The sequence below is a fragment of the Phragmites australis genome, chromosome 12 (genome assembly GCF_958298935.1).
Source record: "Phragmites australis chromosome 12, lpPhrAust1.1, whole genome shotgun sequence".
Lineage (NCBI taxonomy): Eukaryota > Viridiplantae > Streptophyta > Magnoliopsida > Poales > Poaceae > Phragmites > Phragmites australis.
Genome location: NC_084932.1, coordinates 18542881 through 18570455, shown reverse-complemented (window position 1 = coordinate 18570455; position 27575 = coordinate 18542881). Strand labels below are relative to the sequence as shown.

The following is a 27575-nucleotide window of genomic DNA, read 5'->3' as shown; positions in this document are numbered from 1 at the left end:
GCCGTCAGGGCACTGCACCAGCCACGTACATGCGTCCGACTCGTATGCCTCGTCCAACTGTGAACTGTGCAAGTCCGACTCAGTCGGTCCCCCGGTCAGTCCTCTGCACCAGGGAATCAACAAGCCGCCTCCCTTTTTTTTATTCGGCCAGCATACCACCAGCTATGCATAGGTCTATCTCGATTTCCTTTTCGCTGCGAAGTGCAAACACGGGCAATCACACTTGATTTGCATGCCTTGTTAATTTCCACTCTAGTTTAAATCGGGCAATCACAGTACATTTATAAGCTGCCTACAAATGTTATGTTCTGTTCAACCAGTCTCACCATCACAACAGCTGACAACTAGTTTATTACGTACTCCGTCTGTCTGCTCATCCAGCGAGCCTGCATGCCCTGCAACTACAGTACTTGCAGCTAGCTAGCCACATAGGCTAGGCGATCTCGACTCTGGCTTCTGCGCGGTCGCCGCCGCAGCAGCGCTCGAGCTTCAGCTCCTTGCCTTTGCCCCAAAGGAACGCGTACAGCCCCACAACGATTAATATTGTCCCCAGCACGCTGCACATGCAGATATACATTGCAAAATTCATCATAAACATTTACATGTACTCAATTGTCGTATTTATTGCAATACATATGTATAGAGTTCGACTACAACTGCTCTAATAAACTGATCAAATGCTGATCCCTCGCTCACCTCCCCAGATAGATGTTGATGCCGAGCAGTAGAGTCCATGACCGTGATGATGATCAGCGACAGCGAGTTGAACATCGGAGGGTAGATCGGTCCACTCCGGCTAATCACCCATGAGAGGAGCACGAAAGCGAGACCCGTGTTGAACACACCCTGATCATCATATGGAACGCACACCAAGGATTAGGGTGAATTGATCAAGTTCACAGCATGCATGCATTTGGCAATTGACATGGGCCTTGTGAGACTAGCTAATTACCGAGTAGACGACCGTGAGGAGCTGAAGGTCCCACTTGAGCCTCCATTCTGCCATGTCATGACTGAACCAGACGCCCGCCACAAAGGATTGCACGCTTCCCACCAGGCTGGTCAGCATCGTCATCCAATACCTTGATGGGAACACCTTCACAAGTCACAACCCTTGCCTGATTTTTTTTCCCCATCAATTCGCAGTTGCAAGTGAGAATCATAGACTGAACGTTGAGCTAGTCACAAAAATTCCAACTTCCAAGCAAGACTGGATTGGCAGCACCTGCACGATGAAATACAGGGCGTAGCTCAGGCAGCTACTGCACAACAACAGTGAGCCCGCAACAATGCCTGGCGCCGGCGGGGCTCGCCGATGCCTGGGTGTGGGAGTATAGGAGCAGGTTGGTAGGCCACAGGTGCAGCAGAGGCCTTTCAACAGGCTCACCACCATCATGCCGCCCATGCACAGCAGAGCGCCAAGGAGCTTCATCTTGCCAGTCCACTTTCCCAGCGCCAGCTTCTCGGTCCTGAAGCACATCACGCAGATGCAGATATGTCAACGGCTGCATGTGCCAATCACATCATGTACTTGTGGTTTCATGCTGAGATCATACCGGAGCACTATGGCAAGGATGAAGGTGGCAATGGGGATCAGGTTCATGAAGATGGCAGAGTACGCGGCGCTTGTAGCCCGCAGCCCGTAGAAGTACAACCCCACTGCCAGGACGTCTCTACACCACATGAGGCAATTTTACTATCAAACAGATACAAGGTATGTATAAATGAAGTACCTCCAAATTTTAGTTCAGACTATGACAGCTAAGGTATTGTCGCCTCAAATTTGGGTGCCTTTCTGCTTTGTAGTGCAAAAATGCCTAGCTACTCCTGGGTATTCTTATTTTTATCTCCAAGTCTAACATTCACTTAAAAAAAAAGTATGACTACGAAAATCCAAGGCTGAGTGTGAGTGCTCACCCGAATGCAGCATTTGCAAAGATCCATCCCCACACAGCCAAGTTCACATTTTTCCACATTTCCCTGCAACACACAAACAAGGAAAGAAATTATGAATCAGAACTTAAGATGAGAGGATGTATACTTTGAGAAAGAAAACAACTCATGATGTAATACTAGCAACATGTTTCTCATAGAAAATTACTGTATGGGCAACAATTTCCGACTGTTCTTTAACATGTTAGTAGTATTATCATGAAGGATTACAGGGACAGCAGAAAGCATGAGTAACAAAGAAAAACATCGAAAATGAAAGAGATATCAGTCTATCATCCAGCCTGGCATATACATTGAACAGATATTTTTTATTGACGTTTTCTCTTTTCCATTAGCTACAGATTTGGGAATTTGTAGAGAACTACAGATTTGGAAATTTATAAAGAACAGCTACGGACTGCAATTTGTAAAGAACAGTTACAAAGGTCAAATACAAATTTTGTGAAATATGATAGGACCACTGAAAGAAAAAAAAATCTCACTGAAAGAAGCATCAGGTTTACCAATTTAAAGCACAATTGCTACCATCTGAGCATCTAGATGTGTCAATAGTTTGAGGACAATGACAGCTAGAGATATTGATAGAAACAAACTAAAGATGTGAGTAATGAGTACCAGCTAGCACTCTCATCTCAACAAGCATTAGAAAATCAAATCTTGTGAAAAAACCTTCAGGTCTACAATATGCACTCATTACAACAGGCTGCTGCACAGAGAACACATGAAGCAGCACTTCTCAATTTTTCTGATGGATCAACATCAAATTGTCATAATCTAAATATCCAGAAACATCAATTTTATGTTGTAGAAGAACAAAGAAGACCGCTTCCACATCAGTACACTTATATTTAAATAAATCTCTGTCAACTGATCCTCTTTGGCTTGTGCTGACAGATCCGCAACCTCCTCGCGCCGCCTAAACACTCTGATTTTTGTGCCCCATCGCCACCACCGCCTACTGCCAGCTCACTCACCTGCAACTCCGGCGGCACCATAGCAGCCTCGCCGCGCAGCCATACCACCACCCTCCGCTGGTCTACCGCGTTACCTGCCTCCCTCTAAATCTGGGGGGCCCCTGAACCCCGAGCTCTAACCTCCTGGGTACATAAACCCCGTCGAGTGAAATTTTATGCAATCTCATACGACTTTGACTTTTTGAATAAATAAATATGGAATATGGGGTCATGCATGATCCAAACGTACCTCTCGTAGATGAGGGCGAGAGGTGTGACGACGGCAGCGGCGATGAGGCTGCAGTAGACGACGAGGACAAAGGGGCTCATGTTGGCGTTGAGGCCAGCTCGGAGAGAAGCATCATGCCCGCCATGATCAACTGGACCAGCAGCATGCTCAGTGGCAGCATCACCGCCTCCCACGCCGTGGGCATCGCCTTCTCATCCCCCTCCCTCGGTTCGTCCGTCATATTTTTGTCACAAAGAATCAACACAGCCGATTAGCGAGGTTCCTCGAGGGGGATGAAAAGGCGCCGTATATAAAGGAGCTAGCTCTTTTACTGTACCCACCAGTGAATAGGGGCCATCTATTTTTCTCAATCCTAGGAAGTCATATTAGTTAGGGTTTGGTGGTACTCCCTCACTAGAAAAAAGATTGTTTTACTCCTCTCAACAAACCGTGTTTTGGCATCTAAACTCTCAATAAAATAGTCTCGACATAGTGTCACATACTATTAATACCGGCTTAAATTACTACTAATCCGATTTTGAAGCGTTCATCTGTCGACGTGGACCGGTTTTGTCCTGGTCAACCCGAAATCAGGGACAACTCAGCCGCTCGACGTGGATCTAAAATGAGCGCGCGCGGCCAAAAATACCTTCCTTGGATTATTTGTGAGGCGGTTGCAACCGAATGTGGATGGAGATCCAGTCCCTTTTTGCCACTCGAAATGGTTAGGAAACTGATCTACTCAAGAGTTTTTGGGCTATATTCATTAGATTAATGAAGAGGGAGAGATCTTAACCGCTGTAAATGTAGTTTCTCAACACGTTAGCACCTCGCTCTACCATTGACATCATCACCTCCACCGCTCCTCCGCCGCTGCCGATGCCTGTGATATCGCTGGATCCACTGATGTCGTTGTTGCCATCTGCCTCGACATTGCCACGGCTGCGACCTAGGCGGTACACTCATCCTCGTCATTGTGATCTTCTATGACTACATCGACTATGATTGTTGCTGCCGGAACCGGATCTGCTATCTTTGCACTGTATTCGGGTCTACACAGCATCGAGCTACTCCCTATGTCATGTGATCTACCTACATCGACTTACACGGTATGTTCCTAGATCGCATAATGCAGTACACTATCCCGACCTTCATGTCAGGAAACCCTATTGTTTTCTAATCTACACGCATCAGTGCGAACGCATTGCCAATTTGCAATGCTAGGATCGAGCCCGAAACCTAAAACCGGGAAAAAAAAAGGAAAAAGATATTTTTCTAGCTGTGAGCTAGTAAAAAGTTTAGAGTTAAACAAAACTATTATACTTCTGCAGTTCTCACAAAAGTTTAGAGCTCTCAGAAAAGTTTAAGCTCTCGCACCTATAGCATGAACAATTAAAGATCCGCAACATCATCATCAACCCTCAGAATTACAGTACGACGTTATTACCTTCATCAGCCCTGGAGTCTAGGAGTTGGTGCAGCGGTTTCAAACGGTGGGGGATCCAACCCGTTTTTGCTACTCCAATTTACGGTACGATGTTATTACCTTCCTCAGCGCTGGAGTCTAGGGATTGGTGCGGTAGTTTCAAAAGGTGGGGGATCCGGCCCGTTTTTGCCACTCCAAATTATGATGTTACCTTCCTTGCTCAACGCTGGAGTCCAGCCGGGGTTGGTGCGGCAGTAATTGAGACGGTTGCAAATTACTACATTAGCTACGTAGAGCACTGGCGGTTGCAAATTACTATATTAGGTACATAGAGGATTAGCACTCGTCTCCCTTCTATAAATCTCTCGTCTCCCGACTCCTCTTCGACGTGAGCAACGAGTGATTCTTCCATTTCGACACCACTAAGCAACCAAGGCACCTACGAGAGCCCCCACGTCGCCCGCTCTAGCGACTCGGGGGCCACTCCAACCCCGCCAGTAGCCCTCCCCACCCAGATCCGACAGGGCCACCACCGCCACAGGCCAACAGCGGCGGCAACGCCCCTCCCCCCTCCCTCTGTTCCTTCCTCTCTTCCCCCTCCCTCGCTCGCCCCTACCCCGGTTGTTTGTTGCGCTTCCTCCGGTCGTCTGCCGTGTGGTTGCTTGCTCCGGCTAGATCCCCGTCGTAGCTCTTAGGATCTGTTGTTTCCTAGCCGGATCCACACGGTAGCGTGTCACGCCTGCCCAGTTCCGCTTGCGGTCGGTGTGCCTTGCAGTCAACCGTCCTGCTGTTGGTCGACCGTGGGTCTGCTTCTCCTTGCCGTCCTAGTGGCCTTCGACCGGTCATGTCTTTCGACCGGTCGTGGGTCTACTTTTGGCCGTCAATGGCCCTACGACCTTCTCTATTGGCGGGTGTGTCGCTCGGGCCTTCATGCTCCACTTCTGTGTGCTGTCGGTTGATCGCCTGCAAGTGCTTGGTCCAGCCGATCCATCGAGCCTCTAGGTTCACTGGGTTGTGCCGTGGTTTGGGGGATTTACGGGCGAAAACCTTGACTGGCATCTTTGCCGACGATGGTTGCACCTGTGAGCGTGATTACCTTTTGGAGGTGTCGTGTTGAAGCTTCCCCCTGAGTTCTCTCCGAGTGAAAACCCTGTTCGGCTTTCCGGACGAGCGATGACAGTTCCTCTGTCGCTTCCTTCCTGAAGGTGTTGTTTCGGAGAGACCCACTGTTCCTTATCGTTACAGCCGGCAGCATCCCTTTGCAGGACACACTCCGTTGTTGATCTTTCTCCTGTACGGCGGATCTTCCCACCACCTTTCGACGCTTAGCGTCTGTGGCTGTGCTCCGACGTCCCAGGACCCCGTCTGTTGTGCTTGTGGTTTGGTGTGGGGCCGCCATCCGAGTTGGTTGTCAGGCGTGGGAGCAGGGCTCCGCCTGTTAGGGTTCTGGTCGAGGTGCTAGCTGGGCACGATTGCTTGCGGGTTGATGTTGCTTGGTGTAGCTACCGCTCTTCAGTTTTGTCGCTTGGCCGTGTTGTATGGCGTGCGGTTGTTATGTGTGTGGCAGGTTGTATGCTGCTTCGCCGGACCTTGTTGTTTGGTTGCTTAGGGGCTTAAGGGTTTCTTTCTTTCTTTTTCTGTGTCTTATGTGCGAGCTCAGCTCCGCGGGTTGTAATGCTATGCTTGTTAAGGTTTTCGAGCACGGTTTCCTTTATAAACTGGGTCACCTTTTTTCTTAATGTAATGACGCGCAGCTCTCTTGCGTGTTCGAGAAAAAAAAATTATGCCTCGACACCTGCCCTCAACAATGTCGTGTGTCCAAGAAGAGCTCAACACCCAGCTCCAAGGTTACATGGAGCTCTATAAGTTCGGGCCCAAGTCATCAGCCCTCACTTGCACAACTGAACTCGACATCTTCAGCGGCATCCACCGTCACAGCGTGGCGACAATCTCTGACCTCATCACCGAAACTGGGCTCCACCTGGCCAAGCACCCGTACCTCCGCTGGCTAATGCGCGTGCTTACTGTCTCCGGCGTCTTCACTGCCTCAACCTTTGGGGTAACTGTCTCCGGCATCTTCGCTGCCTCGACGCCCTTTAAGAAGAGGAAGACAGTCTGTCTCCCTCTCCCCAACGGGCGTCGAGGCGGCGAAATGACAGAGACAGTAAGCACGCGAATGAGCCGGCGAAGGTACGGGAGCTTGGCCGGGTGGAGCCTAGTTTTGGTGATGAGGTCAGAGATTGTCATCGCATCGCAGCGATGGACGGCGCTGGGGATGCCGAGTTCAATTGTGCACGCGAGGGCCGAGGACTTATAGAGCTCGACGTAACCTTGGATCTGGGCGTTGAGCTCTTATTGGACACGCGACATTGTTGAGGACAGGAGTCGGGGCACAATGGCGAGCTCGGTGGTGTCGAAATGGAAGAATCTCTCGTTGCTCACGTTGAAGAGGAATCGGGAGCCGAGGGATTTATAGAAGGGAGACGAGTGCTAATGCTCTACGTACCTAACGTAGTAATTTGCAACCGCCAACGCTCTACGTACCTAACGTAGTAATTTGCAACCGTCTCCAATTACTGCCACACCAACCCTGGCTGGACTCCAGCGCTAAGGAAGCAAGGTAACGTCGTAATTCGGAGTGGCATAAACGGGCCAGATCCTCCACCACTTGAAACCGCCGCACCAACCCCTAGACTTCAGTACCGAGGAATGTAATAACATCGTATAGTAAATTGGTGGCAAAAACGGGTTGGATCCCCCTCCGCCTGAAACCGCCGTAACAACCCTTGGACTCAATTGCTGATGAAGGTAATAACGTCGTACTGTAATTTGGAGTGTTGATGATGATGTTGCGAAACTTTAATTGTTCATGTTATAGGTACAAGAGTTTAAACTTTTCTAAGTTCTAAACTTTGATGAGAACTACAGAAGTACAATAGTTTTGTTTAACTCTAAACTTATTGCTAGTCCACAGCTAGAAATTTTTTTCCCTTTTTTCCGGTTTTAGATTTCGGGCTCAATCCCAGCATTGCAAACTGGCAACGCGTTCACGCTGATGCGTGTAGATTAGAAAAAAAAAAGGGTTTCCCGACACGAAGGTCGAGGCGGTGTACTGCATGATGCGATCTAGGAACATACCATATAGGTCGATGTAGGTAGATCGTGTGACATAGGAAGTAGCTCGATACTATGTAGACTCGAATACAATGCAAAACAGCTCTGGTTCCGGCAGCAACAGTCATAGTCGATGTAGTCATAGAAGATCACATGACGAGAATGAGTGTGCCACCTAGGTCGCAGCCGTGGCGATGTCGAGGCAGATGGCAACAACGACATCAGTGGATCCGACGATATCACTGGCATCGGCAACGACAGAGGAGCGGTGGAGGTGATGACGTCAATGGGTCAAGTCTCGAGTCTACCTCCCCACACCGTAGTCCTGTCCGCAACCAGCTCAAGCAAGGCGCCAAGCCAGCAAAGTTTTGCTGGAAAGATCGCTTCACTTCCCCGGTCACCTCCTACTTGGTTATGGGAGAAGGTGAACAGAATGGGGTTGTACCCTATTTGTTCCTGGAGGATTCTCTCCTGTTTCGTCAGTCGGAGTATGCTCCTCTCAACGGCCCTGATCCCATGCTTGATGAATGTCTTGCCTCGCCTGCTGTTATCGTGGTTGCAGGAATGTTGAAGCCTCTTCGTAGCATCATCAGTAGCTTGCCCCCTCCAGTCCAAGAACCAGTACTGACACCTATGGAGATGGTTGTGGGAAATGTCAACTCCCCACTGGAGCTCACAGGTGCACAAGACTGTGGCGGAGACAGCTGCTTGGTCCCTGCCGGCGATACGATTGTGGCTGGTCAGGAAACATTTGAAGCGCATGAAGATCAGAACCAATCCAAATTCCTGGAGAATGTGTTCATGCCTGTCGACAAGCCCCTGCTTCCCACGCCGTACAAATCAAAGTAAAGGCGCCGCATCCTTGCGGTCTCTGCGACGGTGTCGCGATCCAGCAAGCGTCTGAAAAAGAACGCGTCCACCATCCCGGTTGCGCGCTGAGCACAGCACCGGCTCATCCATGAGTTCGATGTAGTGCGACCGGGTGAAACGATTGGCGAACAGGCGATGGTGAACTACCTCAACATGTTCAAGGAGTCAATCCCGTCAAAGGCGATCCAAGCAATCCGAAAGCTCACAAGCTTAGATGCCGAGGAGGTCCTGAGGGCTACTTCGGCAATGGTGGGCATAGCTGATCCGGTTAAGACAGTCCTGGAGGCAACACCATGAGTCGTCTTTGGGATGTTGATGCCACTAGTTGTCTCTGCAGTACCTATTATGACTTCATTCATGTTAGGTTCAGTTAACTTCATAGTGTTCGTTGTGGTGGGTTATGTGGCTGGTTCTAGGCAGGGCTTGATCTTGGGGTGGCCCTTTGCGGGTGCAATAGTCTTGCCCTGTTTCCTCCAGGTTGTGTCTTCGGCTGGTGTGTCTGTGTGCTTGGTTGATGTTGCTCTGTGGTTGTGGCTGGTAGTTGTTGCTCATTGCATCAAATCTATGGTTGTCGGACATGTCGGCAATGTATGACGCCAACCTTACAGCTCTAATATGGAATGTCCGAGGCCTAAATAGTCTAGCTCGACGTGAGGCCGTCTTGAATATGCTAAGCGTTGTGCGACCAAACGTTGTGTCATTGCAGGAGACTAAGCTGAGAAATGTGGATCCTTCTCTGGCTTGTGAATTCCTGGGCAACAGTTTGAGTGACTTTTGTTATCTGCCAGCAAATGGTACACGGGGTGGACTCCTGCTTGCTTGGGATAGTGAGTTCGTGACTATAACGAACCCCTCTCTTAGGAACTTTTCCATCATGGCATCAGTTCTTCTGCAGTCAACAAACGTGGCTTTTCTATTGACGACCGTCTATGGACTCCCGCAAACAAGTTTTCTTGGACAAGTTGCAAACTCTAAAGCCTCAACCCGGGACGCCTTGGATGATAGCCTGTGATTTTAATCTTATCTACGAAGCTAAGGACAAGAACTACCAAAATCTAAACCAGCGCCTAATGGGCAAATTCAGGACTGCAATTGATGTTGCGGAGCTGCTGGAGATTGCACTCCATAACCGCAAATACACCTAGTCCAACGAGCGAGACAATCCAACTATGGTGCGGTTGGATCGTGCCTTTTGTAATGCGGAATGGGATCTCCTCTTCTAGTCGCACTTCCTGCAGGCTCTCTCGTCTTCGTCCTCGGATCATTTCCCCCTCCTCCTTGCACAGCAGGAAGCTCCACCCAGGAAGGCCAAGTTTAAATTTGAGGACTTCTGGATCAAGGTGCCGGGTTTCATAGAAACCGTCAAGAGCGCTTGGGATCAGCCTTCCCAGGGGCCGGCCATAGCAGTGCTGCGGGCAAAGATGCAAAAAACAGCCACGGCTCTCCGGTAATGGAGCAAAGCGCTTTTTGGTCGGGCCAAGCAACAGCTGCATATCGCGCAAGAGGTTATTCTACGCCTTGATATGGCACAAGAGGAGAGGTTGCTTTCAGATGACGAGTGCAAACTGCGCAAAGATCTTAAGGTGCGTATTTTAGGGCTCACCATCGTGCAGCAGCGAGACGACATTAGTGACATGGCTTAAGGCTGGGGATGCCTGTACACGGTTCTTCCATTTGAGAGCTAATGCGCGCCACAGTCGGAACTACATCCCAACCCTCACCAAACAGGATGGATCTTGTGCGTGGTCACATGAAGATCAGGAGGCTAAACTATACTAGTACTTCAGTGGTATTTTCGGAACTGGAGAACAGCATCAATACTCTTTCAATTGGGAAAGACTTAGCCTCTCCAAGCTTGATGAGGACGCAGCACAACATCTGGATGAATCCTTCTCCGAGCAAGAGATTGCTGAGGCGGTAGCACAATTATCCACGGAGAAAGCGCCAGGCCCTGATGGCTATACCGGGACCTTCTTCAAGCATTGTTGGCCAATAATCAAGCATGATGTGCTCAATGCTTTTGCTAGCCTACATAGCCTCCACACGTCCACTATCCCAGCGGTCAATGGGGCCGCCATCGCTCTGATCCCGAAGACGGAGATAGCTCTTGCACCCAAGGACTTTAGGCCGATTAGCCTTATCCATTCTTTCGCTAAGCTAATTTCTAAGGTGTTAGCTCTCTGCCTCTCCAAATACATCGATGGACTGATATCCTGTTCCCAAAGCGCCTTCATTAAGGGCAGGTGTATTCACGACAATTTCTTGTATGTATGCAATCTAGCATGATCCTATCATCGAAACCGTACTCCAGCCTGTTTCTTTAAGATGGATATATCAAAGGCCTTCGACACGATATCCTGGGGATACATGTTTGACCTCCTACAACACAGGGGCTTCAATGCGCGATGGAAAAGTTGGTTAGATGCTCTCTTCTCTTCTTCCACTTCTTCAGTCCTCCTCAATGGAGTACTCGGCCCAGAGATCCAGCATGCAAGAGGACTAAGGCAGGATGACCCGTTATCCCCTTATTTGTTCATCCTTTGCATAGACACCCTGCAGCGGCTTTTTGAGATGGCCACCTAGGAAGGAGCCCTTACCTCCTTGCATGGGCGGCATGCAACATTGCGCTTATCGCTTTATGCCGATGATGCAGTTGTGTTCACAAACCCAAACAACCAAGACATAAACATGATGATGGCCATTATGTAGTACTTCGGAGGAGCGACTGGGTTGCAAATTAATCTTAGTAAGAGCGCAGTGTATGTCATTCGATGCTAAGGTTTCGATATGGAGGCAACGCTTGAGAACTTTCCTGGCCTACAAGATTCCTTTCTGATCACCTATCTGGGATTGCCTCTCACCCTTGGCCGCCTTCGTCTTGTTCACTTACAGCCGATCCAAGACAGGGTTAAGACTAGATTGGTGGGCTAGCAGGGACGGTTGCTCACGTCGACTGGCAGACGGGAGCTCGTTCGTACCGTCCTGAGTGCGTTGCCCACCTATCTCTTGATAGGGATACTGACACCAAAAGGTTTCATCAAGGAATTAGACAAGGCGAGACGACGCTTTTTTTGGCAGGCGACCAAGAGCTCTCTGGTGGCAAGTGCAAGGTCAACTGGTCCCATGTATTTGAATTTGGATTTTGACTTTGGTATTGGCATGGATTCAAATAAGCATATTTGAATTATGAACAGTGTAAGGCTTTGAGATTTGGAAGGTGATTTGAATCAAAAATATTTGAATTCAAATTGGACTTGAGCTGAATAGAATCTAAGAATAGATTTCAAAATAAGAGACATTCAATTTCAAATCTCCACTAAAAGAATCATCAGAGCAATAAACCAATTGCATATGAAACAATCCAATGCATGGATTGATTTAGAATAAATTTAGTGTACTTTGGAATACTTAGCCAAAATAATACGATTGCGTTTGTATATATACACCCAGGTATATATATATATACATTCAATTGTATATTTCCTTGATTTTAGTTAGTTTAATTAATTATAAAAAATTTAATTTGGAGTGAATTTGGCTATAAACTATATGCTTAAACTCAGGATGTTACACTAGCTAGGGTTAAAATAGACATAGCACATAAGGTTTCAACATATACACTGTCTCTGACCATGGTTAGATACGGTTTTTATATACACCGTCTATGGCCATGGTTTTTATATACACCGTCTATGACCATGGCCATAGACGGTTTTCATATACACCGTCTCCAACCATGGTCACAGACAATTTTCATATACACCGTCTGTGATCATGGCCACAGATAGCCAATAGTTACATACGAGCTTATTAATGTCCATCTGTGTCTTATGAAATAGATGGTTTTTACTTTAGGTCCGTCTATGTCTTATGACAGAGGCTTGTTGCAGAACTGCCATCTATCTTTAGAATTGCTATATGTTTTCAGAGATGATATATTTTGTCATCACAAACATGATATATATTTCAATACAAACATAATATATATTTTGATCATCTGTTTTGAAAGTTTAAATACATATTTACACCAATTCATCCAAATGGTGTGATATTAGCAAAAGGGGGGCTCCATCAAATTGATTGTACTCTTCCTCGTCAACGACATTTTCAACTCAGATGATCCACCTTTTCCTGTTGACAACTATATGTCGGTTCTTTTGTGATGTATCACGCACATAAAAAACTTGGATAACATACTTAGCAAGAATAAATTGTTCTTCTTTATATCCGACACGTCGCAAATCAACAGTAGTGATCTCGTACTTGTCCAACATCAAGCCCTTTGGGCCCTGAATCCAACAGCATCGAAACAATGGTATCTTGATACCTACATAGCCTAGCTCCCATATTTCATCTATCTGCATGTCTTGATACCTACATAGCCTAGTTTGGATTCAATCTCGGAACCAAGTGTTGAATGTTTTGTTATGCTCTCTGATTATCCATGCATCGTTCCTTTCCAGATTATCCCGAATTAGCAATGCCTTGTGCTCCTCAATATATTTTGACACTTCATCCATTTGTTGCAAAACAAGAAAGTGAGCCTGAGCATAAGCCTTCTGTTAAGGATCTATTGTCTTTTTTCTAATGGTCCCTTTACCTGCAAGATGGCCCTCGTGTTGAGATATGGGCACACCGATAGCCCCTGATGAATCAATGAAATAAACACACCGCTCAACAACCTCCTCAGATGCATAGCCTTCAATTATGCAGCCCTCTGGTTGAGATCGGTTCTTTACATATGATTTCATAATGCCCATGTATCTCTCATATGGATACATCTGATGTAGAAATACTAGACTACGGTATTCTATCTCCTTGACAAGGTGGACAATCACGTGGACCATAATATCATAGAATGATGGTGGGAAATACATCTCAAGGTGACATAAGGTCTTCACCACGTTTCTTTCTAGGGCATCTAGTGTTGTGGGATCGATAACCTTCTGAGCAGTTGCATCCAAGAAAAAATGCAGGCTCATAATTGACTCTCGGGCATTGACTGGTAAAATGTTCCTAATTGCAATATAAAGCTTTTCTATCAACATCACGTGGCAGTCATGAGACTTCATGCCAATAAGTTACAAATCTTTTATAGAAACAAGTTTCTTGATGTTGGCGAAGTATCGAGAAGGAACTTCCACACCGTGCAAGAACCAAAAAAATTCTTGTATCTCCTACTTTAAAAGGTGCCAATACCCCATAACTAGGGGGGCATGCACTCTTTCTTTATCATCTTTTCGGGGATGAAGCTCAGGCCGTATGTTCAAATCGATCAGATCATTTCATGCCTTCAAACCATCCTTTTTTTCTCAGGGATATTGCACAAGGTACTAATGAGACTCTTAAAGGAGGATAGCATCAGGAGAGGCTGGAACCCATCCTATCGTTTCCTCCATCGTTGTTGCCGCTCGCATCGTGTCGATCTGGACAACGGATCCACTGTTGTCCACCCATCAACCAAGTACACGAGCCCTGCACTGGCCTCGTGTCGGGGAGTGGTGCCGCCTGCTTCAACTTGGGGCTTCCGCCTCCTATCTCCTTTGGCAACTGAGCTGCATCGGCTTGGCCGTGACTGTCGCTTCCGCATGGGAGCGGGCGTGCAAACGTTGGATCAGTGGTGTGGTGCCCCATTCACCTGACGCCTCCATGCGATGACATGGGGATCGATTCCCTTGTGGCATCCGCTATGTAGGGGAGATCAGCCAGCGGCAAATGGCGGCAGCGGTTGAGAAGGACCACTGAGTGGGCCAGCGGCGTCCTTCACGGTGGGTATGGACTATGGAGGTGGAGGCTTCTTGCGCCAAAGGGGAGGCTTGGGATGTAGCGGCAGGAGAAGGCGAGCCCCTATGGTGACACCCTACCGTAGGATGCAGCAACCTGCCAATGGTGGATGAGACCGTTTCAAGCGGAGTTGGTCACTTATGCATGTGGTTCATGTGGTGCGGATAGGATCGGTGCTCCCTTGGCGATCACAGGAGATAGGAGGTGGAGGATAGGCATGAGATTTCTGCGTATGCGTTATCTCAGGAAGGGCGATGTCGAGAGCGAGCGACGCTAGGGCTCACATGTCCTCGGACAGGAGAGGTGGGGAGCAGAATGGGAGAGGGATGCATGGCGGAAAAAAGTGTAGGAAACACTACATTCTTTTTAAGTAGTTGAGATTAAGGAAATAGTTGTTTCCGTCTGAAATAGACAACACCTGATTACATTCTTAGCATTTACCGGTAAAGCCGAGCATGTGGGCCAGCACTTACTCATAGAAACATGAATATAAGAATCAAATTGCACATCCAGTGTTCTCAGAAAAACCCCCGAAACATGAATGGTATAAAAAAGAACTTGAATCATCTTTGGAAGAACATTATCATGAAACTTGAATCGAACCAACACATGAAGATATGAGTATTGAAATAACATAAAATCAAGTTGTGAAAACAACCAACAAGCAAACCATGTGATCACACACAAGTTTGTCATGCACTTGCCTTAACCTCGGCGGAAACCCGACATCACGTCCTCGGCATCGGAAATCTCCAAACGTTAGGTGCAAAACTACACTTAGGAACTATCCGAAGGTAACCTCAAATCTTTATAGTGAATACCCAAACTAGTCTTTCAAAAAAAAAAACCTAAAACATTGTAACGCCCCAGAGTACAAACTCCACCAACCCGCTTACGTTTTCGTCCTCTCTTCGCATAAAAGGGTTAACCCGAGGTTGGTGGCATGGACTCATGGTGGCCTGATAAGTTGGCTCCACTCTAGCTCAACTAGCAAGATGGGACAAATCCACACCCTCTCACATCCATACCCCTCATGGGCCTTAATGGGTTCAATCCAATTTAGGCCGGGATGTCACAAACACCAAATCTAGTTTTATTCGAAAAATAGTATTTCTACGCTGCTCGTTGTTTTGACCATATCTTTTGATTTTCTTAACCAATTGCTAGAGATAAATACATCTAAAGCATCTACAGAAAAATCCTACAACTTTTCATTCATGGATTCGGCGAAATCCTAATCGTACTAGGTCAAAAACAGGTAAACAAAATACTGCACAGGTTAAACCAAAGCGGATAGGAGCATTGTTTTGATGATTTCTCCTTAACTGCTTATCAGAATTGAACTAGAAAATAGCGCGCCGGCGCGCTGTGTGGCCATCATCGAGGCTGGAATGTGTATTGTATGATAAAGGTGGCATAAATTTTGTGCCTGGCCACAATAAGACCCAGCTAAGAGAATGATCTAGCTAAGAGAATGATAGAAAACCCAAACACACAAATGAAAAAAAGTTGGTAGTTATGAGATGACCTAGCTAAGAGAATGAAAGAAAACCAAAATAGTTTATCTACCTCACAGTGATAGATTTAAGACCTTCCAGTGCTTCAATTCTAATATTTGGTAGAGTGAGATGGTAGAGTGAGATGCCTAAGGTTATGCAGCGGCAAAATTTCAAGAACAAACCCTAGAGAATTTCGAAACAAGCGCAAGACACGAAGCTTAGGCATTGACCTGTGGAAAATAGAGAATGAATTATTCAATTATGAACATCCTGAGACTAGAACTCAATAATGACAGTAATACAAAATCAAGAACTAATGAAAATAGAAATACCTCAGGATTGTCCAGCCAACACCTTAAAATATGACAAACATATCATTGACAAGCCTTTTTTTCCAGTGATGTTAATCTTAGCTGTTTGATATTAATGGAAGCAAAGATTATCAGTACAGATATTCAATTATGGTGAAGTAAATCTGCGCAAAGATTATCAGTACAGATATTCAATTTTGGAAGCAAAGATTATCAGTACAGATATTATGAAGTAGCCAGAATTTTGCAGGCTATTATCAGTACCCCTTTTTGTCACCGACAAATATGTTCAGAGGAAATGGTGTCGTTTACCAGATTGTAGCACCTGTTCTATTAAAAGCAGGAACTGGCAGCACGAGAGTCTTGTTTTCGGATAGACTAGAAAAAATGGCGCGGCAACAGCCTCAATGAGATGACCCTTCATTTTGCATTGAAGGTGAACCATGCATATTTTCATACAGATTTGCTTTCAAAGTTGGTCATGTTTATTTGATGATCTAAACATTGTCAAAAGCATAGAAGTGGTAGCATTGATTTTGTGACTTACATTACAACAAAATAACACTTGTAGGATCATGGGATTGCTTATATTATAGCAAAATAGTCAGTTTAGTAATTCCTTAGAAACGACTGCAGTTATATATCTGATTCTCACAGCCAATTTTATTGAAGTTGAAACATGTTCATCCTGCAAGAGAGAGAATGTAATGTTAGTCATCAATATAAGCAGTATTCATAGATAAAAATGATATCAGGCTATAAAATAAGTTCCAAGTATTGTAAGAAACAACTCACATTTGCGAATGCATAAGCAACAGAGTAAATCATGGCATGTAAAAAGAATCAGCAGAGGAGTGTTATTATCTTTGACGTCTCAAGCTCTTCTCTGGTTGTTTATGTTCTTGTTTATCAACAATGCATGATCAATATATAGGACTTATCACATTTGAATCAGGGAAAGGAACCAGAGGTGTATATATATAACCAATAAGCCCTTCTTTGTAAGCAATTATTAAGAATTGAGCTTATGTACACTAAGTGCAATCAATTTTCTTTGTAAGCACTTTATTTTTCAAGGAGCTTCTCAGCTTATAGTCAACAACATTAGTAGAAAACATGCTGGCATTGATCAAACAAGATGTGGATACAGCAACTCCATCCTTTTTTATGGTCCTTCCCTTAAAAACAAACTTTGCCTCAGCTACCTGCTACGCAAAATCAACAATTACTTGATAGGAAAAACAAAAATTTCACAATGTATGTGCAGGCCGGTTATAAGATGCAGTACACTCACTCACCTGCAAGTCCAAGGGGAGCAGCACAAAAGTCTTCTCCATCTTTGACGCCAAAGACAAGCAAGCCACTGCCAAGAGTTGCGTCATCCAAGCTTTGCCTTCCTGCCATGAGGAACCGATGGGATCATAATTTGGAAATCATACGCAACGTCACTATGGAATTTGAGTAGGATTACTTCCACTGATACTAAAAAGTGCTAGACTTACAGGAAGTTCATACGTGGAGAGGAATCTATCGAGGTAGCTCACAGACAAGGCAGCAAAATCCAACCAAGTAACTGTTGTATTTTCTGGAAAAATTTCAATGTTTTGTTGCATTGGGCCGCTCTTGGACTGCCAGAACTGGACTCTGTTCGGGTTTTGGCCCAGGCCCACCATGGGTGCCTTTTATGCGGCGTCTAGGGTTGGGAAGGGGATGAGCTTTTCCCTGGCTGGGGTGTTCTCAATGGCGAGAGGGCTGGCGGCGGCAGCAGCAACGATTTGCAGCGTTGGTGGCCGGAGCTGCAGCGTCGAGGCTCGCCCATATTGCGGTGGCAGTACAGTGAAGGGCTTTGTATCTCCGATCTCCTCTCACCGCCGGCGACGGAGGGTGATAGGTTTTCTGGGTCAGCGGCTTCCTAGCCGTGCCTAGCCTTCCTTCATATTGATTTCGATCAATTTTTGCTGTGAGTTTTCCTCCACTTTCCTGGATAGCATGCTCTGTGATGATGATATGTGTTTGAGATTGGGCTATTAGATGAGTATAATAGCTACGAACTTGTGATCTGGATAGTGATCTGATGTTTCTGCGGAATGCACATTTATGGACATAATTTGGTTATTGCCGTACAGGAAGGTAGTTGGATACATGTGAATATATATATGGTTGGATGTTGAATACAACCTGAAGCGCATGTATTGCTAGTCTTGCTGGTAGATCTGTCAGTTCATTAGATGATGCAGTGGGCAACTCTATTCTGTATAGTCTAGCCATGACATACTTCTGTTTGATCCCATATTGATCCCATACTTCTGTGTGGCTTAATTGGTTCTGTTTGGCTAGTGAATTATGTCAAAGAACTCAGATCAGTGACTGTCCAGAACATATTTTATTTTGATGTCCAAGTTCTGTAAGCTAGTTGAGATCTCATTAATAGCCCAATCTATGATAATGTTAAAGAACAATTAGGGAGCAAGACTTCTAAAGTCTTGGGGCCAATTGTTGCACAAATCTGAGAGCAATACTATCTATTTTACTTTTATGCAGCAATTACATTCTGGGAATCATACTTATATGCCTTATTTTGGTATTCAGCTATTACACCTGATTAAGATGCTTGCTGCTGTTAGTTTTATATCTCTCAGCTGCTTTTTCATGTGTATAAATAGCTCAACTTTTCGGTATCATATTTGTATATATGGAATAAGATATATGCTCATCCTTTGGTACTATTTTATACAACAGTAACCTGTCCACAACATGCAGACCTGAAAAAGAAGATGAGACATTCAATGGAACATTGAAAACCATACAAACGAAGTCTGACAGCGGACAGCCTAAGCTCAAATATAGACAGTACAGCATGCTAACAGGATAAGTTACTGACGCTGACTTTGCACGCAAAAAAAGAAAGGCTCAAATTCCATGCAAATGGATCCATTGTCAGTGATACACTGGACTGCTACAGCCAGAAAAAAGTAACAATTAAATTTCATTGTGCTTGAAAAGATTGCAGAGGAGCAAGTTGAAAAAAAATGTTTCTTTTAGTGAAAAATGGCTGATGCTTATGGATTTATGAAATGTAACACTAAAAATGCAGAGAAAGCTATGAATAATTTGAAGTGACCAACTATCTCCATCAGTCGATTGTACACCATGGGTCTGTGTAGTGGTACATTTTAGTCAAGAAACACATTTGTATGATTTTACTGCCATTGGCATGCATAGCTGTGCAGTTTTTTTTTTTTTTAAAAAGGCAGGAGATAGCTGTGCAGATTTTGATGTAGGCTTTTATCTACCTGAACACTTGATTACAAGTTTCACCTGCACTTGTATGAACTTAAAAGTTCCTTTTTACCATAACAGCCATACCCGAATTCCTACATCAAGATTACAGAATTACAGTTCGCACCATGTCCAGCAACAGACAGAAAATAAAAGAAGTGCAGAAATTAAAGTAGTTCCAGCAAGCTTTAGCGTTAGCTATTACATTCTAGTTAACCAAAATGTTTTTGCACCACTCCATGTAGTTTTTTTTTATCAAACTCGCAGAATGCATAGCAGTGATACCAGGAAAGCTCCAATTCTGATGAAACAGACAAGCCATCGTCCTATTGCGAGGATGGAATGACTTGTACTCCATTGAACAAGCAACGTGAAGATTGCAGCGCGGAATGTGCAAAGAGCAATGTCAATAGGGCAGTAGTTGGGTTAGTATACTTACCGAATCCGATCTGATCCTTGTAGGAGGAGAAGGGCTGGGGGCTGTCGTCCTTGCTGAGCGGCGCGACGTCCCTGACGAGCTCGGCGTACTCCCTCCTCTCCTGCAGCTCCCTAAGCTTCTCCAGTCATCGCTCTGAAACCCAGCCGAATGAGAATGAGAACCCGTCCTTTTGCTGCTCTGTACCAAGCGGGACACCACCACAAAGGGAAAAAAAGAAGACCTTGTCGCGAGGCTTGGGGCTGGGCAAGACAAAGTGGGCGCCCCGAAGGAGCGGCGGGCGGGCGGGCGTCGGGGGAGGCGGCGCACCAGAAGGCGCGCAGGGAGCGGTGCGGGACGGCGGGGTCCAAGGAGAGGGCGGAGGCGAGGTCCCGGAGATTGTGATGCCGGTGGTCGACCCGGGGGGGGGGGGGGGGGAGGGGATCGGTGGTTGACCGGATTTTGACCGGTCACCGGCGGTGAACGGCGCTGAGACTTGGCCGGGGAGGTGCACCATGAGCATCAGCTCACCGTGGCTCGGTCGGGGTCGGGGAGAGGTCGCGGCCCGGAGTTCGTCGGCGAGGTCGATGTGGTGCTCGGCCAGCGCGGAAGAAGAGGCGCGCACGGGAGCTCCGGTTGGAGATGCGGCTCGGGAAGACGGGAATCCGGCTGAGGAGCTCGCGAGCGCCCGTGGTCCGCCGCTGCCGGGCCTCTCGGCGTGGCGGCGAAGAGCGCAGAAGGCGGCGCCTTCTCGAATGGGCGAGTGAACTCAACCGAAGAATCGGACGGCGCTGTGTCATCAATTTTCCTCGCTGGAGAGCTTGATCCGACGGCTGGTGTTTTTTCGCTGACGTGGCTCAATGCGGTGCGAGATATCCGTCCAGGATTAGGTATTAGAAGAAGATTTCCAGGATTAGGTATTAGAGATTTGCAATATGCTGCAAATAAATGATATTTCACTACGCCCTCTACGATCTGAACATGCAACAATAATAAATCATGACGATGTCTAAAAAACCTGATAAAGAGGAATCTTCTTGACCACAGCTCCAACTTTGCACACAGCAAGTGACACCCAAGCATAGCATTTGCTCCAAGCTTTTGTTGATTCAACACCACATCAAAGGAAATCAGTACGAATAGTGCAAGATGCAAGCTTAGGAACCTAAGTACTAATTGCATGATACCTTTTGTTTGCACCAGCACCAATCGTTGGAGGTTCCATCAAGCTGTTGGACCATGAAGTTATCAATATCAACGTGCTCAGTAGGATCCTGAAACATAATTAACCGTTAAGGAAGCTATCTTGTTTACATTGTTCATAGCCTAGCAAAAAGCGAATATAATCCATTAGTCAACTGGAAGATAGAAAACCTTAGTAACATTGAATGGGCTTCAAAGCACCCATCTAAAGCACATAATGTTTGCGATTGCACATAATGTTTGCGATTGCTGAGACAGGTTAGCCGTGATAACAAACTTAAGCCATCAAAGTACCTAGCAACACCTTTTTTCCAACTGAAGTTCAGATCGTCCTTTATTGTGCAAGATGAAAGTCCTCCTCTAAGTCGTTGGTGGGTATCATCATATCTTCATCCTGAATTGGCTCGGAGGGTACTAAACTTTCACTAGCTACTGGAACCGGTGAGGGGACAATCTTGCCGTCTACTATAGCTATTGCTATATGTGCTTGTAGGAGAGGTACACCTGAAAAGACAATATGTTGGGTCCGACTCGCGGGTAGCGTGAAGGTATTCTTCCTGGCAGTTGTTCTGATTTGAAAGCCATTCATGGCATTCTGTCTGTTAAGATCCCTATGCCTATTATGCACCCTTACTGCCCTCTGTCATCCTTCGCGGTTCCTTACCGCGGTGTCCTCAGCGGCTGCGGCCTGGACTCTGATCTGATCCAACATCACACGGAGAGTTCTCTCCCGTGTCTCTGACTCCTCTTCCCTCCGGTGACCAGCCTGGAACAGCTGATAGGTCTCATTGTGCATGTGCTCCAATACGTGGAGGTACTGTGTTGTAATGTCCACGGTGGTGTCGTCCTCCTCTTCCTCATGTCCTGCATCCTCCATGGCAGTTTGGTGTGCACACCAAGCAGCTCGCTGGCCAGCGGCAGCTGAAAAATTCCTCATGGGAGTGTGTGCCACCTCTCTGACACGTCTTCCGCACAGGTGTTGAAGTGCTTCCTAGGTTACCAACTAGTACGTATCAGGGTACCGTACTCCAGTGGTGCTGACGTGCCATGGTCACTAGCTGGGGTATCTCGGACAATCAAAGATCTGCAGCAAAACCTGGCACTTCTGGGATCCATTCTTGTCGTACTCACGCCTGGTGTACTCTGAGCGTCGGATATATCCCAGGCCACAACAAGCTTCCCACAACAACTTGGGAAAACCCTTCACTCATAGACATTGCATTGTATTCCAGTCCTCATCTTCTATCTGCTGCGGAAAAAGGGGCAGCTTAGAATTAGGATAATAAGTTTTCAAAGGTAATAAGATAGAAGGTAAGTACGGAAGTAGTTTTGATAACATAGTTTTTAGAAAATAGATAGACACGAGCAATTTTATTCTTAGGTCATATCCTACAACCAAGTATGGCTCTGATACCACTCCTGTAAGACCCCAATCCAGAGATCTCATGTGCCACCCGTACCAATCTCTGGATCAAGTAGCTAATACGAACAGTATAACAGTTATAGTATCACAACAAAACTTCGTACATAAGTATTATAGTTCAGAGAATAAAATGTTACAAACCTGGCCGAACGGCCAACAAAAAGCATAGCGGAAAGCAAAAACCCAAAGCCACAAGCAGCTAGAGTGCGAACGTGACCTCTAAGACTACTCTTCATCCTCGTCTTCATCTTCGGTGAAATCAGTGCCAGCTTCGTCATCTGAATGACAACAAGAGTGAGTACGGAAGGTACTCAGCAAGCCCTATACTACTTCAAGGTATTGATAGATACATAAAGAGGGTAATTCAAGGATAAGGCTTTACGGTTTAGTTTTAAATGTAAAGCAGTTTATGCAGTTATCTAATTGCATCATCTATGATTGACTTTAAAAGAGTTTAAATAGTTCAAAGCTTCTGACAGATTGAGCCAGGAACCTCATCACAAGGACATCTAGTCTACACACTCACTCATCAAAATACACGCACCCAGAGTCTATTCAAGTGTGATCGTGCCTTCGCATGTCTATGACCGTGGATACACGCTATTCAAATAGATTTACATTCTGTAGAGGTTGTACAGTTTTACCCATGCGATATGCTCAGCCTCCAACTGTTGCAAGCGGAGGAGCGAATCATACCGAGACACTCCAATCACCTTTCCTGTTGGGCTTTTCTACGAGATTTACCCCCAGGCGCCAGAGTCCATGTATTGAAGGCCAGTCCCCTTTTTAAGCCTAGGCCGATACTAGCAACCTTCAAACAGAAGGATAGATGGACACTTGAGTGCTTGCTGCTCTCAACCTCCTAGTATGATGCCCAACTGAAAGTGCATCTAGGCCCCCTAAGTGGGTTTTGGCTTATTGATGACAAAACGATTAAAGAACTAACATGCTTTGTGAGTATTGAACAGGTATGAGCATTAGTTGTGAAGGTAAATGACGTTTGACGCCCGTTGAAACAATTGAAGAATCAACGAAGAATACAAGATAGGGTTTAAATTCATTTTACTTTTGAAATTGAGTCTAGGGTAGATTTTTTCCTAGATGGATGGATTCATTTGCTTGATTAGTGTCTCAATGCTCAAGAGATCCTTTAGAATCACCCAGTTGAGAGACACATTCACTCACGGACACGAAACTCTTTCTGAAAATCTTCAGAGTCCGGAGTCTCTGGTGTTCACCGGATACTCCGGTACTCAGCGTTCAGCCGGAGTCTCCGAGTTAGCCTCCGGCAGAGAGTCTCGGTTACGGTTTAATCTTTTCAAGAAAAGACCGGAGTCTCCGGTGTTCACCGGATACTCCGGTGTACACCGGATACTCCGGTAAGCTCTGACAAAAACAGTAACGGCTAGTCTGTGAGAGAGGGCTATAAATGCCCCCTCTCTTCATAGCATTTAGTGCTTGCTGTGGCTGGTTTCCTTGAGACCTCTTAAGCACTTTAAGAGCATTCAAAGCCCCTCCAATCATCTCTAGAGCCCAATTTGCACAAATTTGAGAGTGTGTGTTTGGAGAGGGTTCAAGCCACTTGAGCATTGATTTCTTAATCGAGCATTTTCTGCGATCATCTCCTTTGAAGCTTTGGGTTTCTAGAAGGAAAGGAGTCGCCCGAAGAGCACCCAAAACTTATGGTGTGCCTCGGGAAGTTTGTAAGCATCTTCATATTGAGTAAGAATTTCTAGCTTGATCTTTGTGGTCGCTAGAAGAGGATAGGGTTGGAGAAGACCCGGCTCTTTGTGAGCTCCTCAACGGAGACGTAGGCACTTCTTTGTGAGGTGGCCGAACTCCGGGATATATATTCTTGTGTTCTTACTTGCGAAACTTACTTGATCGTGTGCATTTGGTAATTTGTCATTTAAATTGCTATAGTATCAATCTTGTTAGTTTTAAGTGTTATTCTAGCTTAGTAATATCTACTTGACCTAGTGCAACTCTTAGAATCTAGTTGTGGCCTTTAGTTCAAATTTATTCTGAAAATTCCTGTCAGGCCGGAGACTCCGGACTAGACCGGATACTCCGGACCATACCGGAGTATCCGGACTTCACCGGAATATCCGGCAGTTTAATCCGCTGTTTTTAGTTTTAATTTTTCAGAAAAGCCTATTCACCCCCCCCCCCTCTAGGCACTTTCAATTGGTATCAGAGCCTAACCTCCTACAAGGCTTCACCGCTTGGAGGGAATCATTATGTCGACATCCGGAAGTCCGAGGGGTCTCAAAGATGATCCATCAAGAAGTGATGATGGTAATGGTAAAGGAAAGGGAAGTGAGATTCCTTTCAATTATGATCGTTTGAATTCTTCTAGCAATTACATTTCCGTGCCTTTCGGACGTGCACCATTCTTTGATGGTACACATTATGCCGCTTGGAGGCACAAAATGAAAATGCACTTAATTTCTCTTCATCCAAGTATTTGGAAGATTGTTTGCACAGGTTTTGAGCTTCCGGAGGAAGACCAAGAGCTCACCTCAAGTGAAGAACAAAATATGCATCGCAATGCTCAAGCTACAAGTGTGTTGCTTAGTGCGTTGAGTCCGGAGGAATTCAACAAAGTGGATGGACTTGAGGAAGCTAAGCAAATTTGGGACACACTTCAAGTTGCTCATGAAGGGACTACAAGTGTGAGAGAATCCAAAATAGAATTGCTTGAGGGAAAGCTTGGAAGATTTGTGATGGAGGATCATGAAACTCCTCAAGCAATGTATGATCGGATGATGGTGCTTGTGAACAAGCTAAGAGGACTTGGAAGCGAGGACATTGATGATCACAAAGTGGTGAAGAGACTACTTAGAGCATTTGCTCCTAGAAATCCCACTTTGGTGACGCTCCTCTGTGAGAGAAGAGATTACAAGAGGCTCACACCTAGTGATGTGCTTGGAAGGATTCTTGCTCATGAGCTCATGGAAGAAGAAGCTAATGAAGTGAAGATTCATGCTAAACAAAGCTCAACCTCAAGGCATAAAGAAATTGCACTCAAGGCAAGCAAAAGCAAGCAAGTCCAAGAATCAAGCACAAGTGATGATGAAAGCTCCGAAGATGAAGAAATGGCGTTCTTTGTGAAAAGGTTCAAGAAATTCATGAGAAAAGGAGGCTACTCAAAGTTCAAGAGAGACATGCCCAAGAAGAAAACATCAAGAAGGGCATGCTATGAATGTGGCGAAATTGGTCACTTTATAGCCGATTGTCCAAACAAGAAGAAGGGAAAGGACAAAGAAGACAATAAAGTCAAGTCATACAAGAAAGACAAGAACAAGATGTATAAGAAGAAATATTCGGGTCAAGCACATATTGGAGAAGAGTGGGATTCCAACTCCGACTCGGACTCCGATGATGAAGGAGTCGCCACCATTGCTATTCATGAGCTTACACCAAGAAAATCACTCTTAATGAGTGATGATGATGATGATGATGGAGACTCCCCAAAATGCTTCATGGCTAAGAACCGGAAGGTAAAATCTCAATCCAAGCTCCTAGATAGTGATAGTGATTATGATAGTGATTGTGATAATTTGTTCAAAGGTTTGAATAAAAATATCATGGCTAAAATAAAGGAGCTAATGGATACAATAGATAGTCATGAAGAGACCCTTGAGAGACAAGAAGACTTGCTCATCCTTGAAAAGGAGAGAAACCTTGAACTCGAGGAGCTCTTTGCTAAAGAGAAAGAAAAAGTTGAGAAATTGTCTAAAGATTGTGATTTAGCCAATTCCTCAATTGCCGATCTTAAGAGTAACAATTTCTTGCTTCAAGAGAAATTATCTTGTTTAGATGAAAATTATAGAACTCTTGAAACACAAATTGATATTCTTAAGAAAGGCTCTTCTAACTCTAGTGAAGCAAATTTACTATCTAATGCATCTACTAGCAATGGATGTTCTCGTTGGTCTAACCTTGATATGAATGCTTGTACAACTAATATTGAATCCTTGCAAGCATTACAAAAGGAAAATGAGAGGCTAAATGCTTTGGTCAAATATGGGTGCATCAAAACTTATAAGTCAAAGGATGCACTTTACAAGACTATTCAAGCCAAAGACAATAAGCAAAAGAGAGGTCTTGGTTTTGACCAATACACAAGCAAGCCAAATGATCGTGTGCTATTGAATGGAGTGGAATGCCTCAAGTTTGTCAAAGGAGGCAAACAAGTTGATCACCCCACTCAAACAAGGCAACTGAAGGCTCATGCCCCCCAATGTTCCTTTTATGCCTCATACATGCTAAAGAGAGACCACCGTGGTAAAGTGGTTGCTCTCTATGTTGGTCCCCGCACAAGAGATAGAATTGTAAAAAGGAATGTGTGGGTGCCAAAAGTGCTTGTGACTAACGCTAAAGGACCCAAACAAATTTGGGTACCTAAAATAAAGGCATAACTTTGTTTTGTAGGCATACTCCTCCGGTGGATCAAGTTGGGTCATTGATAGCGGATGTACCAATCATATGACCGGAGAAAAGAGTATGTTCTCCTCCTTTGAAGAAAATGGAGGACCTCATGAAAACATCATCTTTGGCGATAATGGAAAAGGAGAGGTAATGGGACTAGGTAAAATTGCCATCTCAAATGATACTTCCATTTCAAATGTCTTGTTAGTAAAATCACTTAATTACAACTTATTATCCGTATCTCAATTATGTGAAATTGGTTATAATTGTCTTTTTACAAATGAGGGTGTGGTTGTCTCTAGAAGGGAGGACGCCTCTATAGTCTTCACCGGCAAGTTGAAGGGTAAACTCTATCTTGTTGATTTTTCAACGAATGGAGTGATGCCTAAAACTTGCTTGATGGCTAAGTCTAGCATGGGTTGGCTTTGGCATCGCCGACTTGCTCATGTTGGCATGAGAAATTTGTCCAAACTTCAAAAGGGCGAACACATTCTAGAACTAACGAATGTGACTTTTGAGAAAAATAGAGTTTGTAGTGCATGCCAAGCGGGAAAGCAAGTTGGAGCATCTCATCCCTTGAAGAATGTGATGACCACTTCAAGACCATTGAAACTCCTTCACATAGACTTATTTGGGCCAATCACTTACATAAGTATCGGAGGTAACAAATATGGTTTAGTTA

General features: G+C 45.4%; 1 pseudogene; it reads right to left on the bottom strand.

Annotated features, from left to right (window-relative positions):
* Positions 1 to 217: 217 nt before the first annotated feature.
* Positions 218 to 20635, bottom strand: LOC133887547 (WAT1-related protein At5g07050-like; annotated as a pseudogene).
* Between the last annotated feature and the right edge of the window lie 6940 nt (positions 20636 to 27575).